This window comes from Lolium perenne, chromosome 2 (genome assembly GCF_019359855.2).
Source record: "Lolium perenne isolate Kyuss_39 chromosome 2, Kyuss_2.0, whole genome shotgun sequence".
NCBI classification, from domain to species: domain Eukaryota; kingdom Viridiplantae; phylum Streptophyta; class Magnoliopsida; order Poales; family Poaceae; genus Lolium; species Lolium perenne.
The window spans coordinates 280934324-280940739 of NC_067245.2; the positions used below are offsets into that span (position 1 = coordinate 280934324).

Here is a 6416-nt window from a genome sequence, read left to right on the forward strand (position 1 = left end):
GTGTGATCTTGTTTTTATCCGCTTTGGTGCATGTTGGAATTTGTTTTTTTTTTTAGATATAAGGCAACTTTATTGCCCAACTTTAACTTAATAAAGCCCAGGTAGCATAAGGTTCACACTTAACGATCATACATGCTGCGGCATACAACTTCGCCAAAAACATACGATAGCGAGGGGTTCGGGCAAGACTAGCACAAAGCAGTGAAAAAGCGCACAACAGGAAGATGTGGCTGGTCAGGGACGGTGTCGCTTCACTACTTCAGCTTCTTGGCTTCATGGAGGTGTAGAGCTCCCGCAGCTCGCGCTCCATCCAGCTTAGTCCTTTCTTTTCCATGCCCTTGAACTTGGGCCTCCAGATCTGAAGAAAAATCAGAATTTTATAGATAAAGTCAGCGGGATGGTTAATGATTTTCTTTTCGATGTTGGAATTTGTAAATGGAAAAAAGCTAGCGATCACCTGGATGACCGTGTCGTCTCCTCCTCCGCGCGCATTGCACCTTGCACGCCAAGCGTCCCGGAGACAGCAATGGTTTTGTGGGGACCATCGGCATCATTTTACCCACCCTGATTTTTCTCCACCCATTCTCTACCTTATCCGCTCATGCTTCCCAACTCCACCAATCCCGACGTACTTGATCTCTCACACTACTAGAAAAACCTTTATAGCTAGAAATGTATTCTATGGCGTATTTAAAAAGTCATGCTCCACAAAAATATATCTGTGGCGCATAAAAAATATGTTTCATAGAATTGTAGGAATTATGTGGTGCATGTAAACCATATGTTTCACCTAAATGTGCATTTTTGTGCCCCATGCATATAGCAATATGTCCCACACAATTGTGTATTTCTATGACGCAATTCTATGGCGCTTATTGCTATATGCGCCACATTTCTGTGCCGCATATTTCTATATGTGCCACTGATTTTTCTTTGGATTTTTAAAAGATTTTTTTGAAATTTTAGAATCTTTTCCAATTTTTGAACTTCCAGGATTTTTTATTTTTTAAATTAGTTTTTTTAAATTTCAAAAAATTATATTTATAATATTTTATGTTTTAATTTTTTCCTGATTTTATACTTTTTTGAAGGTGTTGCGGGATGCAGAAGACGAGAGGCAAATGTCGCCCCAAAGATTGGGGAGGAAGTTTGTTGAAAGATATATTGGTGAGTGGCCGCTTGTAATATCCGCGGTGGCAACGTGCACCGTGTTTTGCAGCGGCGTCGTCGGCATCAGTTTCATTTTGTTGGGAGCATGCAGGAGGACGAGGAGAAGGGTATTTGTTTTCTTTTTTTTTGCTGGGACGAGGTGGGGTCCAGCACGTGTGAAAAGAAATGTGGTGAGTGCACATAAAGAGGTGATCGGTGGATCAGTGTGCATCGTACGCGCCTGCGCACCTGGCGGGGAGGTCGGGGATTTCTTAACCTGGGGAGGCTCGGCGTCGTCCTTTGTAAATTACCACAAGACTAGTGTATTACCTTCTTTTAGAAGCATAGAATATTTCGAACGCACGACACACAGACACACACACACACAAACTCACAGTAAACACCTATTTGAGACGGGAGTCACGGATAATCAAGATTGTCGAGACCAACACTTGTGCCTTGCTACCAACATGAACAAATAATCCATGTCTACACGCTAATGCGATACACAAAGGCCTCAAAATAAGGTTTAAGACCCAATGGGGTGAGAGTATAGCCGTCCTCCTAGCCAACCATAAGTTGGTTTTATGATAGGCTAGTATTCTTGTAAAAGATGTCCAAAGTCATTGGTGTGCTTGGTAGCCTAGGCCTTTTTTGGCCCAGGGTGCATTCCCTGTCCAAAACAAACTTTGAGCTAGCCTGGGTTGCATCGCTAGGACCAAAAGTATCTTGGTGTTGTTTGGTTGCACGCAAGCCCAAATGGTTATATCGATGTAAGTTACTGAAGTGATCCAGCACACCATTGCATGTGGTAGTGCATAATTCATTGACATAACACCCATGATGCATCGTTTCATAAATATTACATCCCTTGAAGTGGTCCAAAAAAAATGTTGCGGGTCCAAACTCTTTTTATTCCTTGTCACAATATAAAAGAGTACAAAAGATCAAAGATCCTTTTTGGTCTACAAGGATTTGCAAATAAATCTAAATTAAAATAATCTATCCCTAGGAGCTATTCTACTTGGAGAAATATTATACCATATATGCTCCTCTGCTAACTATCACATCCAAATTCTTGTTTATGTCTACTAATCTTCTGTTCCGTCTATCTAATTCTAGTATGTTCTATATATGTAGTAGTTACCTCGGTCTTCAAGTCCTCCGGAAGCCTCCTCTATGTCTTCTAAAAATCTAAGCAAGGGTTTAAGAATGTATAGGCTGAGTACGAGTGTACTCAACAAGTTCTAGATAAGTGGGTGCTTGATGCACAATCCACATCATGGATCACTGACCCTACACTTATGCCAGTTTTCAAAAAAATAATCTTGGAAAACGGTAATTTTTATTTAGAAAAACTATGCCAGTCTTCACAGGTTGTGAGATATTTATGGAGATCCTTTCCCACCATGATCACAGCTCAATTCCCTGAACAAGGAGTGAGAAGCCACATTTAAACACTCTGTAGAGGTACATTACTTCTCCCACAAAGTTCGTGGCCTTATTGCCCTTTTCACAATTTCAAGGTATTAAGTCCGCACCAAGTTTAACCGAGTCATGTCAAGTCCTTCTCCGCAACCCAATATTCCACCAGTTGTAACGAGGTACGTTACAGGCTCTCACCCAGTGATTCCACCATGGAATATACGAAACAAAAAGGTACTTCTACTCGATGATACCCACAAGTGTAGGGGATCGTTGAAATCTTCCATGTGTAAGTATTAGTATCGATCTCACGGGGAGGTGAAGGTCTAAGTATTTTATTCTCTCAAATTAGATGTCATTATTCTAATAATTATCTGCACTAAAGAAACTGAATTAACAAGGATGATTTCTTTGGTGACGTTTAAAATTGAAAGTAAAAGTTCAAGAAAGTAAATATCCAAGTAAGTAAATATGCAAGAAAAGTAAATGTGCAAGAAAGTAAATGCTCCTTGAGACAAAGCCCAATCCTCTATCGAGCAAGAGGACAAACGTAGGTGTGTACTTATGTGAAACAAGCATTCCTTGGGGCGGCATAGCCTTCATGGCATAAAAATTTCTACAATAGTATGGAAGCATCTTGGAAAGTTTTAGTCTTTTTGGATGGAGCCCAAAATAGGTGGAACCATATGCATGAGCAAACACACATCTAGTGATTGGTTCCTAACCCATGTACGTGAGCCAACTAGGAATTCATTAAGACATGAATATTAAACCCTTTCTTTAGGTTTTAAGGTGCCCGATCAAAACCTCTCTAATGCAACTCTAAAGTCTGGACAAGGTTTCTATCATCTACTACTATACTTACACCATTTCATTACTTCAAGGTGACACCCTATAAGCCCATATAGGTGAAGTAACATATAGTTTGACGTTCACATATTACCACCAAAGAACCACATCAAATCACAAAACCTGACCAAATACTCAACATACTATATAGAAATCACAATCAATCCATCCAATGCCCTCAAGAACATGGGAAACTACTCAAACGGAGAGACATTACAAAGATCATAGACTTGGTGGAGTTGTTGATGGAGAGGAGCATCCCACGGTGGTGATGGTGATATAGATCGCCGTGGTGGCAGCCACGGGAGGTGGTATTGCCGTAAATGTTGATGAAACTACTAGAAAAATAGTGGTAGGTAAGTGGATTATCCATGGCGCATTGAGAAGTTGGTGCACCATGGGTATAGTATTTTCCGCAAGATAGATTCCTACATGATAAGTGTTTGGATGCGCCATGGCATATAACTGGGACTAATCTAGCTAGGTGTGTACCCTACATGATAAGTGTTTGGGTGTTAACACTTTCAGGTCTGCCAATTAAGAGGTCAAGTATTTTCTGCAAGATCGAATCCTTTGTTCATTTAGGTCAACTACTTCTATTTAATTAGCTGCATAGTTATTCTTAGCTTCAATTATGTACTCTCTCTCTCTCTAATGTGATTGTGCATGTGTCCCCCATGCCTTGGTTTAAATTTTGTGATAGCTCTTATACAAGAGTACACATGATTACTACTAGGTACTTAGAGGTGCTAAGGTTGAAGTCAGTATAGAAAAGCATGGTGACTTATGTTTTACTAATGCCTACCTCTACAATGATCTACTGGATCAATTCCTCTGTATACTCTACACTCTTGTTACTAATAAGTCGTTATCAATCAATTCCTTGTTGTTGATGAACAACTGATTGCCTCCTTGCTTTCTCTTCTCCTCAAGCTCTCCTAGTTTGATATTTCTGTCTGTCTCTACTATATCTAAGTGTGTTTTGAGTCTAAACTGAAGTGTGAGTTGTGAGCCTATCGGGTGTGTGAGCTCATATTTATAGTACGAGTTGGCCAATAGTTGTGCTTATTGTAAGGGTACATTGCCCCTATGTGTGGTTTTGGTAATTAATGACAACCCCTATGGACTAATGTTTTCATTGAGTTTATATGAAGGAATATTCCATAGGTACTACTTGCTCTCCATGTGTTGGATTCAAGTATGGATGCCATGAAGATAAAGGTATATCTTGTGTATTGGCATCAAGATCATCGCCATGCTCTATCTTATGTGAGTATGTGAAGATACAAGGTTGAGTTGGGCAAGTTCAAGATGAGCGTCTCAAGTGAATCACATACTTGAAGCTTGCCGTCCATTTGATGATAATGGACTTGTGAAGATGTGCATCAATGGAGCTTTCCCATCATAGTGTATGGGGGAGCATTTGTGAGTCTTCACGAAGCAACATTGGTCAAGTGAGGCATTCCGGCTTGAGTGAAGCTTGAAGAGTTATCATCAAGATCAAGCGGGATGCGCAAGGCAAAGGTATGGCCTTGCTAGGTTTTCCTTTTACCGGTCTCAAGGTGGATGTTGGGAGACCGGATTATAGGATAGATAGCCGCACTATTAAGAGGGGCTTTCGGTTGAGTAACTTGATCACATCGTCTTAGGGAGCTCAATCCTTTGCATACTTTGCATATCCTTATTGCCTCTTGGTGTTTCTCTATGTGAGGTTCTTGAGCTTGTTGCTAGCTTTACAACAAGCCCAAGTTCATCGAAAACGGAGTTCGCATGCATCTTCTATTGCGTTTTCGAGGTTGGGTGATTTTACCGGTTATTCATGATATAAGGTTCTACCCTTTTATATTCATGATAAAATCCCCTCCTACAGTTTCTTGAGTTTGCACTTTCTATTGGATAGCATTTGTTATTATCTTTCCAACGAAATTAGTTTCATGTCAATCGGAGTTCGGGAGCAATAGTTATTAAAGAAAAGGTAAAAGAAGAAAAAGAAAAAGAAAAGAAAAAAAAAGGGGGACGGCTGCCCGGTTGCCGCCCGGCCTGCCGGGCCACACGCCGGCCCACTCGGTCGACCGGGCGGCCACCGGCCTTGACCGGCCTGCCGTGCACAGGCCCCGGCCCGACCGGGCCTCGCCGGCCTGCTCGCCTGTGCGCTACGGGCCGCCTCCTCGCGCCGCTGGGCCGTCGTCGGCACCCCGAGAGGCCCACCCGCGGCCTGCTCGCCCCCGCGCGCCACCGGCCAATCCGCCGCCGGCGCTGCTGGGCCGCCGCCGCCCACGCGGCCTGGGCCGCTCCCCGCGCGGCCTGTGGCATTTCCGCCGCCCAGTGCGCTTCTACCCCGCCCGGTCGGTGGGCTGGTCCGACCGGACAGGCCACCGGCCTTTCCGGCCCAGGCTCCGGTCGGCCGGCCTGCTGGCCGGCCTGGGCACTTTTTTAGCCCGATTTTAATGCGATTTTCACCCGGTTTTCTCCCCAACGGTTATTTTTCTCCCTAGACTATAAATAGCCCTTCTTCCACCTTGAGCAATAACTTCTTCCCCTTTCTCTCACCTCCATTGTTGCATTTGAAGAAGTTGCTCTCTCCCTTGATTCCTCCAACCATTCTTGCTCATATTTGAGGATTTGAGAGAGGAGATCTAGATCTACACTTCCACCAAACCGTTTCTTCTCTAAGTGAGGGAATCTCTTGGGATCTAGATCTTGGAGTCTTTGGTTGACTTTCCCCCTTGTTCTTCCTCTCCAATCTCATCCTAGCATTCGTTGCTTTGGTGGGATTTGAGTGTGAAGGACTTGAACACCTCCGGTGTTCTTGCTTTGCATCATTGCATAGTGTTGAGCTCTCCACCACGATTTGTTCGAGTGAGAGACCGTGAGCTTGTTACTCTTGGAGGGTGACCTCCTAGTTGGCTTGGTTGGTGTCCCGGTGATCTCTTCGTGGAAGATTGTGAAGGGGCCCGGGCTTCTCCTTCGTGGAGCTTGTGAAGTGGTTGTGG

General features: G+C 43.4%; 1 long non-coding RNA gene across 1 annotated transcript; it reads right to left on the reverse strand.

The window, feature by feature from the left end:
• Positions 1–112: 112 nt before the first annotated feature.
• On the reverse strand, positions 113–487 carry LOC127330731 (uncharacterized). The gene is made up of 2 exons (XR_007869405.2): positions 458–487; positions 113–358 (listed from the first exon to the last, which is right to left on the reverse strand). It is a non-coding gene; the product is annotated as an uncharacterized lncRNA (long non-coding RNA).
• Between the last annotated feature and the right edge of the window lie 5929 nt (positions 488–6416).